This window comes from Mustela lutreola, chromosome 11 (assembly GCF_030435805.1).
Source record: "Mustela lutreola isolate mMusLut2 chromosome 11, mMusLut2.pri, whole genome shotgun sequence".
Taxonomy (NCBI): domain Eukaryota; kingdom Metazoa; phylum Chordata; class Mammalia; order Carnivora; family Mustelidae; genus Mustela; species Mustela lutreola.
This window is the reverse complement of record NC_081300.1, coordinates 1,779,870-1,795,000: the sequence shown is the minus strand read 5'-3', so window position 1 is coordinate 1,795,000 and position 15,131 is coordinate 1,779,870.

Here is a 15,131-nt window from a genome sequence, read left to right as displayed (position 1 = left end):
GCAGCTGCTTCTCTACCCGTTCCTACAGTGAACTCAGCTATTAGCCTGTCACCTCTTCCAGGAAGACCTCAGGGACTCCGGCTCTTGGGACACGGGCAGGTGCTCTGAGTCCTGTGATCCCCGGGGCCTTGGGGTGCCTACTGCAGTGCGTTCTGCCTTCTGGCTGCTGCCCACCCACACTGGTCTGTCACCGGTCTGTGAGCCCCAGGAGGAGGTGCCAGGGTTTGGACATAGCTGGGCCTTAGAAAAATGAAAATTTCATAGTCTCAGCTTTTTTTTCCAGTTTTTGCCAACATGTACTTACTCCATATTCACAAAAATAACAGAATCCAATGACACTCTGCCCAACTGTGTTTCTGTTAGCAGTGGCTGAGTCGTCTGATTACCTATCGTCCCTGCGTATTATTCGACGGAGCAGAATTTATGTAACCGTCTCCCAACCTTGGAATGTCAGATGATTTCAGAAAGCCAACGAGATTGCTTCCACTTAGAACTTTTCATTTTATTGAATTCCCACCAGGTAGAGTATTTCTGTAAAGGTGCTAGTGGTTTTACTCAGCGGTGATTAAGAAGGTGGGCTTTGGATGTAGACGGACCTAGGGTCTCCATTTACTCACTGCGCGATTCTGAATCAGATACTTAGCCCATCGAGACCCCCATCTCCTCGCCCACGGAAGCAGGATACTGTTAGAGCTAACGCCTTAGGCTTGCAAAAATTCAATGAGATGCTGCAAGCAGCTGGTCACACAGTCCTTCTGCGCAGAAATTATTCAGAAAATGACAGCTTTTTCTGAGAAAGGACTTTGTGGAAGGACTAAGGACTTTGTTACCAGCAAAGACGTGCAAGGCTTTGCTGGTAACCCTTGTCAGGGTGACGGGCTAGAATGTGCCCATGTGGGAGGACCTGGCTTCAGGCTGTTATTCCTGGTGATTGTGGATTGGTGGCCCCACCTGGATTGGACCAAAGAATTGCTTCATTCGTATCATGAATCAGAACATGTCAAGTGCTTTGGGGAATGTATGTTTTTCACAAAATGCCTGAAAATCCTTTCCTTTTTTGTTTACTTTTTACTTGTTTGTGGAAAGCATTTCTTGCAGTCGCTCCTCTGTGGAGAACAGGACGAGATCCCTCGGTGGAGGACGAAGGCTCTGCGGGCACCTTGACGCATTTTTGTTTCTTGTTCTTCTGGGTTTACGGTGATATGGGTGACATAGGACGCTAGGTGAGTTTATGACAGACGACGCGACGGTTTGACACAGAGTGTGAACTGATGACCACAACGGTGGCAGTCAACACCTGCGCCACTTCACGTCATTGTCGTGATTCTGTGTGTGCGGTGAGGACGTTTGAGATCCGTTCTCTTGACAGCGTGCAAGTGTACAATAGGGTTCTTGTTAGCTGTTGTCCCAGGCTGTACACCAGGTCCTGGAACTGTCTCGTCTTAGAGCTGGAAGTCTCTGTGACCAATGTCTCCCCCCGGCCCCAGTTTCTGGCGACTGCGAATCTACTCTCTCCTATGAGTTCAGCTTCATTCACATTCCACATATAAGTGCGATCGTAGAACATCCGCCTTCGTCTTCCTGACTTATCTCACTTAACACACTCAGGTTCCATTCATGCTGTCAAAAAGGTCAGGATTTCCTTTTTATGGCTGACTAGTGCTCATGTGTGTGTCTGTGCTCCATTTGCTCCATCACGGACCCCTCAGTTGTCTCCATGTGTTGGCTCCTGTGACCAGTGCTGCCATGGACATGGGGACGCAGACGTCTCTCACAGACACACAGGTTCCTTCACTTGTATGCCCCGGACCGGGCTCACTCGGCCATGTTGAAAGTAGGTTTTGATAAGACTTCGCTGCCTCAACCAGGCATCTCCAATAACCTACTGAATTTTTTTATTATGTTTTCAAAACTACATTTAAGAGCACACACCAGAAAACCAGTACAACACTCATAACAAAAATCTCACATGTGGCACTGACAATTCCTAGCATACTCTTTCATTTTTGTAGCTCACTGAACCCCCTCTGCCGTCCCGTGAGTTGTGTGGCAGAGTCCCCCGTGGCAGGAGAGAACAGTGAAGCCCGGAAGAGAAAGCAACGTCGCGCAGGCCCTGAGTTATAACACGGCGCGGGCTCTCATCCCAGGGCCGGAGCGGAAAAGCAGACTGTACCACTTCTGATGCGCTAGCATCATGGAACTCTGACGTATCGGATTGACGTGAAGAAAATGTTACACAGGCACAGCGTTATTTAATGTTCCCTGGCAACCCAGTGCTTGATGGTAACAGACTCATTATCTTGGGGAGAAAACTGGAAAATCACTGGTTCTGGTGGAAATCATTTCCACCATAATCAATGGAAATGTCCTAAGCCAGTTGCTTCAGCGATGGGAAGGTCACGTCCAACACGAGTGGTGACCCATCCGCGTCGTCCCCTTCACGGTGCTTTCGTGGAGCGCACTGTGCACCCACGACCCCTCGGATCCTTTCGACAATCGTGATCACAGAGGGCACAGGGGTTATGGCCACAGCAAGCTGGCTGAGCGCTTGGTTCTTGGAGTCTGCCTGGTCCAAGCAGCTCACTTTCTCTCCGATGTCATCAACCCTTGTCTACACTGTAGACCTTCCCTCCGAGAGAAGTTAATTCTGACTCCATTTCGAGTTCATGTAATGTGCCACCTTAGGAATGTAAAGGTTATTTCAACCTGGAGTCGGAGCAACCCCCGGCCCCCTGTTTGACTCTGCTCTTGCGTTTCTTTCCATCCTGAAAGGCTCGTCACCATATCTGTAAAGTGGATGGATTGTATCAAGCAACTTGTGAGATGTTCTTCTTGCCTTCAAGTTTCTGCGAATCCTGGGTTCAATCCTAAACAGAATAACCCATAAAGCAGGTCCACAATCTAATTTTATGACAAAAAAAAAAAAAAAAAGTATCAAATCCTAAGAACAATACTAGGTATGTATTTCTAGAACATCTGGTCTGTGAGGTCTTTACATAAATATCATTGAACAGAGTAGCACACCTGCAGGGTCTCTCTCTCCCTTTATCATCGGCACAGTGATGAGAAATCTTATTTAGTGGGAAGACCCCCAAACAGCATAGCACTCCCAATCTCTGCAATGTGACTACGCGGCTCTCACAGTACCGTATTTTCTAAATCAGGCAAGGGAGGTCATGCATTTTAGAAAGGTTTCCAACATTGAGAATTGAACCGAAGGAGGATTTTACCAACTCAATTAACTGGAAACATCTGCTGATAAATGCTTAGCCTCCAACAAAGTACCTCAGACCAGGTGACTTATAAACAATATTTATTGCTCAGTAATGGAGGCTGGAAGGCAGAGATCAAAGCTCCCATGTGGGGAGTTCTGGGGCCGGCCCACTTCCTGGGACACCACCAGCTCCTGTCACCTTGTCCTCCCAGGGAGGAAGGGGCTGGTCCTCGCTGGGGTCTTGAATGTAATAACACGGACCCTGTTCCTCTGGCTCCACCCCCGTGACCCGATCCATTCCTAATACCATCACTTGGAGGGTTAAGTTTCAATCTACAGATTTTGGGGGGAGACACACACATTCAGATCACAGCAACAATTGTCCCCAGTGTCTTGAGCGTTTAGTTTAGAATGCTTCATTGTGTCTGTGTATTCGTTCGTTTGTCTTTATTGAATACATTTTTTATTGTCTTATTCTATGGCTTCCATTTCTCTGCTCTAGCTTATTAATCCGTCCACACACCCCCTTTAATCATGGTGCTTGCATGCTGACAAAGCATTCACTTTCTTGCCTAATTTTATAAACTGTTCAGCCGTGCCCTTATTCACTGTTTTCTTTTAATTATGTATTCTTGTTAACCTCTGTATGCATTCAAAGTTACAGATTGCCATTGACATGGTATTAATTAAAGCATATAATTTATGACATTGGAGCTTGAAATTAATAAGTGACAACACAATTACATGGTTTGCCTAATTGTCCTTCGGTGATATAAAGATTGACATTTGAAGCTGCATTAGAAGCTAAAAGCACTCATAAACTCACAATAGCTCTGAAAGTAATCACAAGAGAATCTCAAGAAAGCAGCCCCATTCCGAGGGACAGATACTGGGCCGTTAAGTGGGTGGGCGATTATCTTCTCGCTTTTTATTAACAGTGTGAATCTATGGGGGAAAGTTCATCTCAGTAATTGAAAAGTAGCTTGTATGATATTTACTTTGTGTCGTACAAAACTTTGAACAGATTGTAAACAAATCTCCTCCTCTTTGGGGTGATGTTTTTAATCTCACCGCGGTCACTTTGGTGTCGTTCTCTTCTTCTTGCACACAGTATTTTTCCTAGGCAGATTCTCTGCGTTCTCAACACGTTCTGCCTCTGACATCACCCACAGACCCCGTAGTTCGACCTAGTGTTGCCACGTGCTCGAGGCTGGCTTACTTTCTGGAACACACCCCGTGACACCCGACGAAGTCACGGGCCGGTGCTGCTGGGTTCAAGTACCCTCTCCATCGGGGACAGCTTGGCACTCAGCTTGGCGGAGGAGCTTGGAGGACCACATTCTCGTTCAGTATCATATTGGCCCAAATGGGTCAGTCACGGGCTTTCCAAACACTAACGGGTACGGGTAATAGGGATTTCACTGGGCCTGAAGGAAGGGCTATTTCAAAGTTAAATTCACAATTTTTAAAAAATTTTTTTATTTATTTTCAGCATAACAGTATTCATTATTTTTGCAGCACACCCAGTGCTCCATGCCAATGTTAAATTATATGTGCAAGTTTTAAATCTGGAAACTAAAAAACAACGTTATTCTTTCTGATATTTAGAAAAGCTTTATTATATGTTTGGAAAGCAGTTGTTTACAATGTCAATAAATTATCCACAAATTATCTGAGTTAATAATGGTTTTGTCACGCATATAGTAAACTATATTCTCAAAATATCCACATATGTAATGTGTGTGTGTGTTACGTGCTCAGGCTTAGAAACATGCCGTATTGACTCTGGAACTCTGTGGTGAGGTACTAATTACTGCAAACATCTCGTTCAACTTTTTAGAAGTTTTCCCTAAAAGATATTTAAATAAAAGAGGAGTAAAGAAGTGTATGACTCTGTACCAGTATCAGGTCCGCCATTGCCTGGGTTTGAGGCCTGCGTTTTACTGCTTTGGTGTCATGTCAGACAGGACCACAGCGCTCCGGGCAAGGTGACTCGGTGCAAGGTCCTGTTCCAGTTACGAAACGTCATCTTCCATGTCTATAAACGTCTGTTCACAGACCCGGATTCTTTTTGAACAGGCAATCAGTTCATCAACGACCTTCCAGAAAACGTCCGAATACTCACCCAACGTGATCAGAAAACGGAAACAGACGCGGCCAGCCCGCCTTGGTGCGCTTAGCCAGGAGAACTGGAGACACGCGTCCACACGGGGACGGCCGCTCAGAATCGAGAAGCCGCGGCCGCCGGGGTCATGCCACAGGAAACGGATCTCGGAAATGCTCGTCGGGGTGGAAACTCTGAATTAGGAGAAAATATCCACATTAGATTTCATTTATTCAAAATCTTAAAATGGGCAAGGGTAACCCATGATTTCAAACAAAGCAATCAGGGCGGTGGTTGTCCCACAGGGGGACAGAGAGCAGGCGTCAACCACCAGAGAACGAGAGAGAGTTTGGGGGAAGAGAGCAGTACGGTCATGCGATCTGAGGGTTTGAGTTGAACAGGGGCTAGCGTTTGCCGAATCCCGTGCATGTGCCCTTAAAGAGTGGCACGTGTGCTGTCGATGAAGGTTCCCTCCAAGGGAATTCTGATCGTGCGTGTACAAGACGAGTCATGACTGACACACGTGCCGGCGGAGTCACGCCGCGCCCGCCCCGGACCGGCCGTGGGTGGTTCCGAGAGGACATGGGCGTGTGGGCCGAGGCGCGACCCCGCAGGCTCCAGTGCTAACGGGGTGAGTGACGTGCCGCGCACGTGGGCTACTGCTACGTTCTTCACTTTATGGATATTTTTGAGATTTTTCATTAGAAAATGTCTGAATAAAAATAATAAAGCTATGAAAAATTGCCTCTAGCCCAGGAGACAGGTCCACAGATGACTCCCTTGTATTTAAAACACATAAACAAAACCACTGCGATCTCTCAACAAGTGAATTATTCTGATCCTTTGACTAATTTATAGATTGTTTTGACTCGCCAGGACACAAAGGAGGAAGGAGCGCCGTGTAATTTGCAGACACTTGAAAGGAAAACACATAAACTATTCAGTTCTTCCCAACAAAATCTTCCTGAATGCACAGACACCGCGCACACATGAAGGACCTTAGAGCCGGGACGGGACTCTGCTCGCTGGACCGCAGTTCCTCTTTCTGGCCCCAGTGCGTGGTGCGGGCCAGAGCTTTGGGTGCCTCCAACCTGAACGAGAGCTCTCGGAGAGCGGAAAGAGAGCACGAGCAGGCGGTGTGCCCTCAGTCGCTGTGGACCGGCCAGCTCTCAAGGAACTTTAGAGCCTACGTCAAAATTAGATGTTCCTTTGCCGAACTCTGTGTCCGGTGTCCCCAAACCGTCTGGTTTTCTAGGCTATTTGTGATGAGGAAGCTCCCGGGGGAGTCTCCGGTGTTTTCCTTCCCCTCAGCTGGACGGGGACGCGAGACCCAAAGCCTCACAGGGCGGGGGTGACGTGGGCCCTGTGTCCCCGAGGGGTCCTGTACAGGTTTCAGGCGGCTCCGGAAACAAGGAGCGTCACGGTGTGCGGACCTGCTTCGGGTCATCTGAAATAGCGGTACCGGCCCGTCGCCCCAGCTGGCGGGGACACCGTGCCTGAGGCCGGCGTTGGCGGGAGCCGGGACGCAGGCAGGTTGGTCTTCGAGCAGCGACCCAGGGCAAGCACCAGGGCAGAGCGGAGGCCGGTGCCCGTCCCCGTACGTGTGTGCGGACGCGTGTGTGCATGTCGAAACGAACGGACGTGTTTGCATCAAAGAAAAGATTCCCGTTTCCTCTTTTCCCCCAAATCAGTGCGATGGCGCAGCCACGCGCTCCGGAGCCTGGCGACACACGTCCCTGCGCAGATCCCTCCCCTCCCCCACGTCCTTCCCCGCGGAATGAGTCGTTCCGCTAACTGAATCCCCACTAGCGGAGAAGGAAGGAAGTCACTTTGCATTTTTGTCTCCTCGGCTTGAGTCTGAGCGAAATACCGAGTCATGATGAAGAGGTCCCTTAGGTGCTTCTGTTCTTCTTAAGGCCAGAGGAAGGGGCATTACGATTCCGTTAGTTACGTGCCTGTCGGTCGCGTCAGGACCCTCTCTGAGCTTCCCCTGGCTCGTCCCGCTGAGCTGAGACCCTTCCGCACTGGTGGGGGGAGGTGGGTCCCGCCACTGGTGGATGAACTGGAGACCTCTTGTCCCAACCCTCCCTTACCCAACCCTCCGCCACCAGGCTGGCCGTGGGGTCTGGTTTCCTGGGTGTGACCTCACTGCCGTGACTGCGAACTAGCCCACGGCGAGGAGGCGGCAGTCGCAGTCACCTGCAGCGCGGCTCTGAAGGATGGCTCCCGAAACACGGCCGCAGACGCGACGACTTCACTCTCCCCCAGCATCTGCAACTCACGCTGTTTCTAGGGAAACATATTCACCCTGAAATTTGAATGGCTCCGGAGCCTCACAAAATTGAATAAAATTCTATGGAGTAAAATCAATGTTCCTGACTCTCTAGTCACACAGACACGGCGAGCAAATGGTTCTCCAGGCGACCCTCGACTGTCAGGGTCGGGACGGGGCGTGGTAATGGATGCCGGCAGCGATCCTGCTGTGAGAGCTCAGCCCCAAACCCATGGAGTGCATCTACGTGCTCATCCGTCACGGGGTGCCCATGAAGAAGGACAACTGAACCAGGAGCGCATATTCAGTTTCCAAGGTGGGAGGAACGGCGACCCCACAGGCACGGCGTTCGACGGGAGGGCAGCACCGCGTGGCGGGCACCGCCCCACCTCCGCCCGTTCTTCCAAGTGCAGAGACCAGCGCACCCCGGAAAGCCGGAGCAGAGGACCGGGCAGCTGTGCGCGGCCTTGTACGGAGGCAGGAGCCCTGGTGAATAACGTTGCTGTCATAACAGCAGGGATGATTTAATGCTGGCACTTAGCGACATGAGAAATAGCTTGTCAGATGCAAGCGGGGCTGGGGTCTGAGCTGGCCGGGACAAGTCCTGAAATACTAATCTTGAGCACGGCCGAGCCTGGGCTGGAGCCCGGCGGACGGGAGGGCCAGCTTTGAGAGCAGTTCGAGGAAACAAATTCTTGTTGTTGCTTTGCTTAAAAACACTCCATGTGGGAAGCAGCCGGGTCTCTCAGGTTGCCATCTAACTCTGCTTCAGAACACGTGGCCGTGGAAACACTTCCCTCCGGGCACACAACCTGGGTGCCTTTCCTTCTCTCCCCTCCAAAGTTCGTCTCCATTCATCGAAACTGGATTTACAGGAAGCACGCTAGCGGGGTCGAGGTCTTATGATGGAGATGGATCAATACTGTCTTTTCTGTAGCAACGGCTCTCTGCTGATGCCAGGAGGCGGAGTATACCACACACTTAGCACCACATCGCCGTGACCTGCCCTAACACGGATGTGCACGAGCTCCCGCCTTCTCTATTTATGATATAACACTAAAGATGGAAGCTGTTGGTTTTTGGCCCTATTAGGAAATCAAGGTTTATCTATTAGACCCATTTTGGAGGGTAGAGTGTGATCAAAGCGGGTAAAGCTCTTTCTATTCTGCCTTTTTTGCATGCAAGGATTTGAAACGATTGATAAACGCACTGAGCTTTAGAGGGGAATGTGCAAATTGAAAGAGAGGAGGGAATGGTGTCTTTACCATCCATTTCTCATCTCTACGCGCGTCTTAGACACGGGCTAGTCTTCCACCCACAGATGGCGCAGCATCTGTGGAGGTTAAAAGTAGGTGCCAAGAAGGAAGTCCAGGGAAGGCCTGTTTGCACTATTGGAGAGATGCTGGAATCCGGGGGTGCTGGGACAGGCCGGGCCGCCGAGCCCCCAAGGGCGTGGGCTTCTCCATACTTCTGGCCAGCCTCCTGGGGGCCACGCCTCAGGTCACAGCGCTGCTGGGTGTCCGCTGTGCCACCGTATACGCTCCAGCCAAGGAAACACCCAGGCGCTGCATGTGTCTCCACCGTGTTCCAATATCAGCGACCAGAGGAACCTCATTTAGATGTAGATCTGCTTCAGAGCCGTTCCACTTCAGAGTGTTTCCCAAGGGCTCCCCCAGCACGCACCTGCCCTGAGCAGCCTGAAAGGTCCTGGATGACGAGGGCGCCCCAGGTTCCCCACGTGGCGCGCCTCTGCTTCCCAGTACCGGAACAATGTTTTCCTGGCAGTTTCCACACCCTCTTCCTTGTGGTTGAAAGAGTCCTTCCCTCCTGCAGTGAAGACACAGGCCGACTCTTCCGGATCTTTACCTTTTCCGTTGACGGCTGCCGGAGGAGGGCACAATGCTGACCCGACCTTCTGGACCCGAGCGCGCCCCTACTCCTGGTGCCTCGTCACATTACCATTCAGAAACCTAGACTGGATGAAAATGAATCTTCGGAATATTGGCTAATTATCTGTGCGGTGTGGGGGACGCGACGTGCAAGCCACCTTTCCCACTTAGTACTTTATTTGATTCTCCCACCAATTACCGGGTTGGACTCCATTGATTCCCAAGGTACCAATTTCTCAGAATGACTGACGGGGGTGCTGCTTCTGGAAGTAGCAATTGACCTAGGAGGACAGGATTAGCATGCGTGCGGGGCCCTGAGAGGACGCACGTGTTCAAATGGTCTTGCTGCTGCCGAGAGAAAGGAACATCCGGATTCCTCCTCGAGCCTTTATTCATCCCGAGCCTGCATTCCCACACGTTCCTGCCGCTCCGTAGCAACGGCACCGGCCCAGCGGCCGGGCTGCTGTGGGCACGGGCTGCTCTAGGGGGCCCAGCCTGGGTCTCCGGGGATGGCCTCCGATTCACGTAGCAGAGGAGACGGAGCGGCCCTGAGCCATCAAAGGCCACTCTGCACCCTGGAGGCTTAAGGAGGCTCCTGGGTGCCCTCATCAGAGTCCCTGTGAAATGTGTTTTTCATGTCTTTGTAGGAAAACAGAGCTCATTCAGCAGCGTGGTTAAACAGCACAAGAAAACTCCCCACAGACAGCAATACGACACTTCTAAGAAATTCGGGAGAGAAATGCCGGAGATGACAATTTTGAATTTAATTCCTAAGATTTAATGATTTCACCATAGATGGTGGCTGTGGAGGACGGCTGTCCCGAGAAGAGGAGGAAGACACAGGCGCACGGCGAGGAGGCCACCTGGCCGCAGAGCCCGGGTGGGCGGCTGCGAACCAAGGATTGCCAGGGAACCCCAGACACCTCTGGACGCTGGGCTTGGGGGGCCCCAGGGCAGATCCTGCCTACGGGGGTGTTAAAGCCCTTCCTTCTCCTTTTCGTGATTCCAACACCAGGCCAGGGCTGGGACGCGCTGCCTGGAGGAGAAGCCAGGACGTCCGTGGGAGAGAGGAAAGCGCCATCTTAGGACACTCCTTCCTTCTCCTCCTTGTCCTGTTTGCGGTTCTGTTTGTCCTCTCTGCTCCCACAGCTCGGACGCCAGCCGGGACGCCCATCACCCAGTCTGCCTAGGACTGGACTCTCCCTACTCCAGTCAGTAAAGTTCTAGGCTTGTAGACATGAGCCAGGCCCCCAGGGCCCTGCTGAGCTCGTGCCCCGAGTCTCTCCGCCGTGCTGTAAATGGGGTGACCAGCTGTCCCGGTCTGCACAAGTCCTCCTAGTTTGGGCCTGAAAGCCCAGAGGGTGGGCCGCCCTAGCTGCAAGGGGCGCGACGCCCATGATTTGGTCCATGAGTGAGGGCCGCCCCCTGGGCCTGGGGTCCTCACCCCTGCCTGCACCTGCCAGTTGCTGGGAAGAGTCTGGAAACCCTGGTTCTCTGGCCACGCATGCAGAGACCCTGACTGCATCACTCTGGGGAGGGCCTGGGCTGTCGGTTCAGACCAGTTTCATTCTTTTTGTGTAGGTTTTAATAACGTGGCTCTTAAAACTGAAAAAAAAAAATAAAAAAGATTTCAAAATGAAATGTTGAAAGCAATGTGTATCTGGCATATAAAAACCAGAGTGCGATGGGTGTGTACGCAGGCACCCAGAGAAACACACACAGAGGAGGCCTGAACTCAGTATCTTTGCAAAGAGCGATCACACAAATTATAGATATTGCCTCTCTCTGACCCAGAGAACAGTTCTGAAACAATTCTCTACTTCCCTGTCACACAGCACAGTGACATGCTATTTGTGGATAAAACAAACAAACAGACCTAACCAGAACCCCAGCATAGCTCATTTTTGATCAGGTCACTGGTAGTCACCCAGAATGAAAGCTTGGGGGGGGGGGCGTTGAACAAAGCAGCCAGGGACACCTGCGCTGGTAGGCTTGGCCCGAAGTGCATCGTGGCTCTCTGGTGAAGTTCTGTGCCCCGTACAGATAGAGGATGTCATGGGAAGCCTGAAGCTGATAACGTGAATGAAAAATGGGACTATTGGATCCACTTGTCAAATGATTTCATTGCCCGGGAAGAGTAGGATGGATGACAAGGGAGTAGGTTCCCAAATCACCAATTCTGACGATATTAATTGTCCCTGATCTGGGACGCTGGCACGAGTAATTCTGACAAAAGATTTACTGTGCAACATTAGATGTTATTTACTGATAAATGATGGGGCACTTCATTAGCTAATGCTGAAAAATCGTGGTAGACATAACAGAATTATTAGGGCTTGTATAGAAATCCCATTCTATAATGAGTTATTACTTTAAAATAATAGCAGCAATATGTTACAATTAAGTACTCTAGAAAGGAGCTTTCCACAAGAAAGGTGCCAGGATTTGAGTGATCTCCTGAACCACTGCTCATTACGGATGGATTCTGCTGGCTGCCATCCATCAAAACTCTACTTTCATGAACTAATGAGAGAAAACTCGAGTGGCTCGGGCCAGGGTTACACGAAGTTATACCAAGTTTTCAAGAGGGAGCAGCATCGCCCGGGACAGTTTTCTTTGTTTTCTGACGTTAGCTATGCTAATGCCAACGGCTTCGCGGCTCGGCCCCATTTATCCCGGAGCCACGGTGCCCGTTAGGTGAGCGGCTGGTAATGCGCTGGACCACACAGCCCCCTGCCTCCCACTCGGGTCCTCTTCTTACACAGCTTGATTTCATAGAGGTAATTATGAATACTTCCATGAGACCCTAACTTCTGCGCACCTGTCGGCTCCTGTTCTTGCTCTGCTTTCTGTTATTCCTCTTAGAAATGTAAAAACACGTAAGCAAAAAGGGACCGAGCAGGGCTGCTAGCAAAGAAAGGGACCGTGTCAGCCCCAACCTCAGACCTGCAGATGTACTGCTCAGCATCGGAATTCTGCCTGTAGAATTATTTGTGTTGGTTGATTCCACACTTTTGCCCCAAATGGAGGTTGAATGAATGGGGTCTGAAGGCATTTTGACTTTCCAAAGAACAAGCTTGTTGATGCCAGTATTGGACTTGAGTGATAGCTACTACGTGCTGTGCACTTGCTGGGAGGGAGCCCTGCCAGGTCCCGGCTGGCAATACCCTGGGAGACGTGACCTGTGCGTTGCAGGTCGAGAAGGGCCTGAAGTCTCAGGGAGACGGGGGACTTGCTCAAGGCCGCACGGCTCACGGGAGGCAGGAGTCTCCGCGCCCAGACCTGGGGGAGGCCCACGTAGCTTTCTCTACCTCGTCCTGTTTTCCACGCCCAGTGTTTGCTATTGACCTTGTGATCGGCGACGGGCCTTGGGCCTGTGCTGTCGGGAATTTAATTCTGAATCCCAAGCAGCAACATCTGCATTCGCTCAGAAAGTAGTGATGACTTCCCTTCTGTGCAGGCGGTGTGGACCTCGAGATTTCTGTGGAACCGTCAGTGCATCCTAGGAAAGGATGCCGATGGCTTCTGTTAGATAACGTGTTTTCAGCACGTGTTTTCAGCTGGTTCCCTTGCAGGTGACGTGACAAGGACATGTATGTCCTTGGCTGGAAAGATTGGAGCCTGCATGGAGACGTCTCAATTGATTGGATTTCCAACACCCTTATCTCAAAATGTTTAGGAATAGCCAAGTTTTATGATTTATGACTTAAAGCCATAAAAGCTCCAGGTGACAGAAAGGGGTCACAACCACATCTTCTTCCCAGTTGCTCCTGGAACACAAGAACCTGTCGTCTTCTGTTTTCAACATTTTTTGAAAGAGTGGAAGTTAATTATTGACGTGTTAATTTATGCCTGGAATGAAACACTAGGGATTTTCCCGTTTCTTTGGAAAGTAGACATTGCATCATCGAAATGGGTTGCATCCTCTTTATGGCTTTTAATAATGTGGTTATAAAAATTAAAAATCATAGCGGAGTGGTTGGAAGAGTAGCACAACGCACAGATTTCTACCAGTGCCGTCATGTTAAAACGCAAGTTTTGTGGAATTAGTACATACCGCTTAATGCAGATAGGCTATTAACTGTCCAAAATAAAATTGGTAAGTAGGAATGATATATTTTCTTCTTTAAACGCGGGCCTTCTAATGAGGCGTATTAAACTCCCCTACCCGTTTATTGACTTAAAGAGCTTCACTCACGTCTCTTGATAAGTATTCCCTGTGCAGAATGCCAAAGATTGTATCGGATTTTGGCTAATTTAGGATAATAATTAAAAACATATATTACTTCCTTAGCACCATTCCTAAAAGTTAAAATTATTGAATTTTATTTAAGTTGTGTCTAAAGAGCGGTGACAGATGCTTCGGGGAGATAGGAGTTTTCTCTGTTGAAATTCTGTCCTGCCTTGTGGGAGAATCATCCTTGGGGCAGCAGGACACAGAACTGTAATGGACAGGACAAGACCGCCCTCACCATTAGAAGACATTCGAGGTCACCACTGTTAGGACTGCCACTAGAGGTCTGTGGATGACCAGTATGGAGCAGGATCTGGAACATAAGCCGGGGACAGTCCTCAGGAATATCTAAGAAGCCCATCCTCCCCAGAAGGTGCAGACGCTCATTGGACAGTCCGCCTTGGCAGAGTCCCGAGCTGTAGGAAGTGTCACACGGTGTTACTTCCCAACACATTTTGCGGGGGAAAAGGAGAAGTGAGCTAAGTGACCAATTATATTAAAAATGTGAATTTAAAGCTCAATTATGAAGAAATTTCCGTGAGCTTAATAGGTCTATAAATTATCAGGGAAGTGGGCTTTCCCATTTTGGGACAGAAATGAGAGAACACTGCAGTAAGAGAGAAACTGGAAGGCGGACGTTACGAAGCGGGGAGGCGGAACCGGCCGGCGCTGTTGGAGGTAGGCAGCCCCGGGCACTGCGACAGGGACAGCACAGCCGCGGCACAACCGGCGTTAAGCTTCTCAAAACCCCACAGATGGAGCTGCCCCAGACCAGGAGCCCCACCACTGGGGTATGTGAGCCCCTCGTCCCTCTACAGCGTCACTCACAGCAGCCTCGACACCCAGTGTCCTCAGATGAACAAATGGACACAGGAAATGTCCCGTGCTGATGCCATGGAACACTCTGAGCATTGGAAAGGAAGGAAATCCTGCTATAGGTGACCGTGCAGACAGCCCGGAGGAACTCGGCTACGTGACATTAGCCCCTGAGGGAAAGACCGATACCGCTGGAGTCCACTTACATGGGCTTCTAGAAGTTTCAAAGTTGCAGAAGCAGGGAGAAGCCTGTGATATGACTGGGGGGGGGGGAAGGATCTGGGGAGCAGCACTGCCCCCCTCCCCGCTCGGAAGTTCCAGGTGCAAGGGGTGAGTCAGCTCTGGAGGTCTGCTGGATCACGCCATGCCTGCAGGTAGCCACACAGAGCTGGGTGCCTCGAAGTCCGTGAGGAGCACAGATCTCATCTTAAATGTTCCGACAGCATTTGAAAAATGTAAAACAGCGAACCACTGGGTTCCTGGAGGTGGGAAACCGGAGGCCCTCAAGGACAGGCAGAGAGTCAGGGTTCTGGAAGACCTCAGCTCACACCCCGCCCTCCGGGCTTTAAAAAGAGCGCACATTCCAGGAAGGCCCCTCTGCC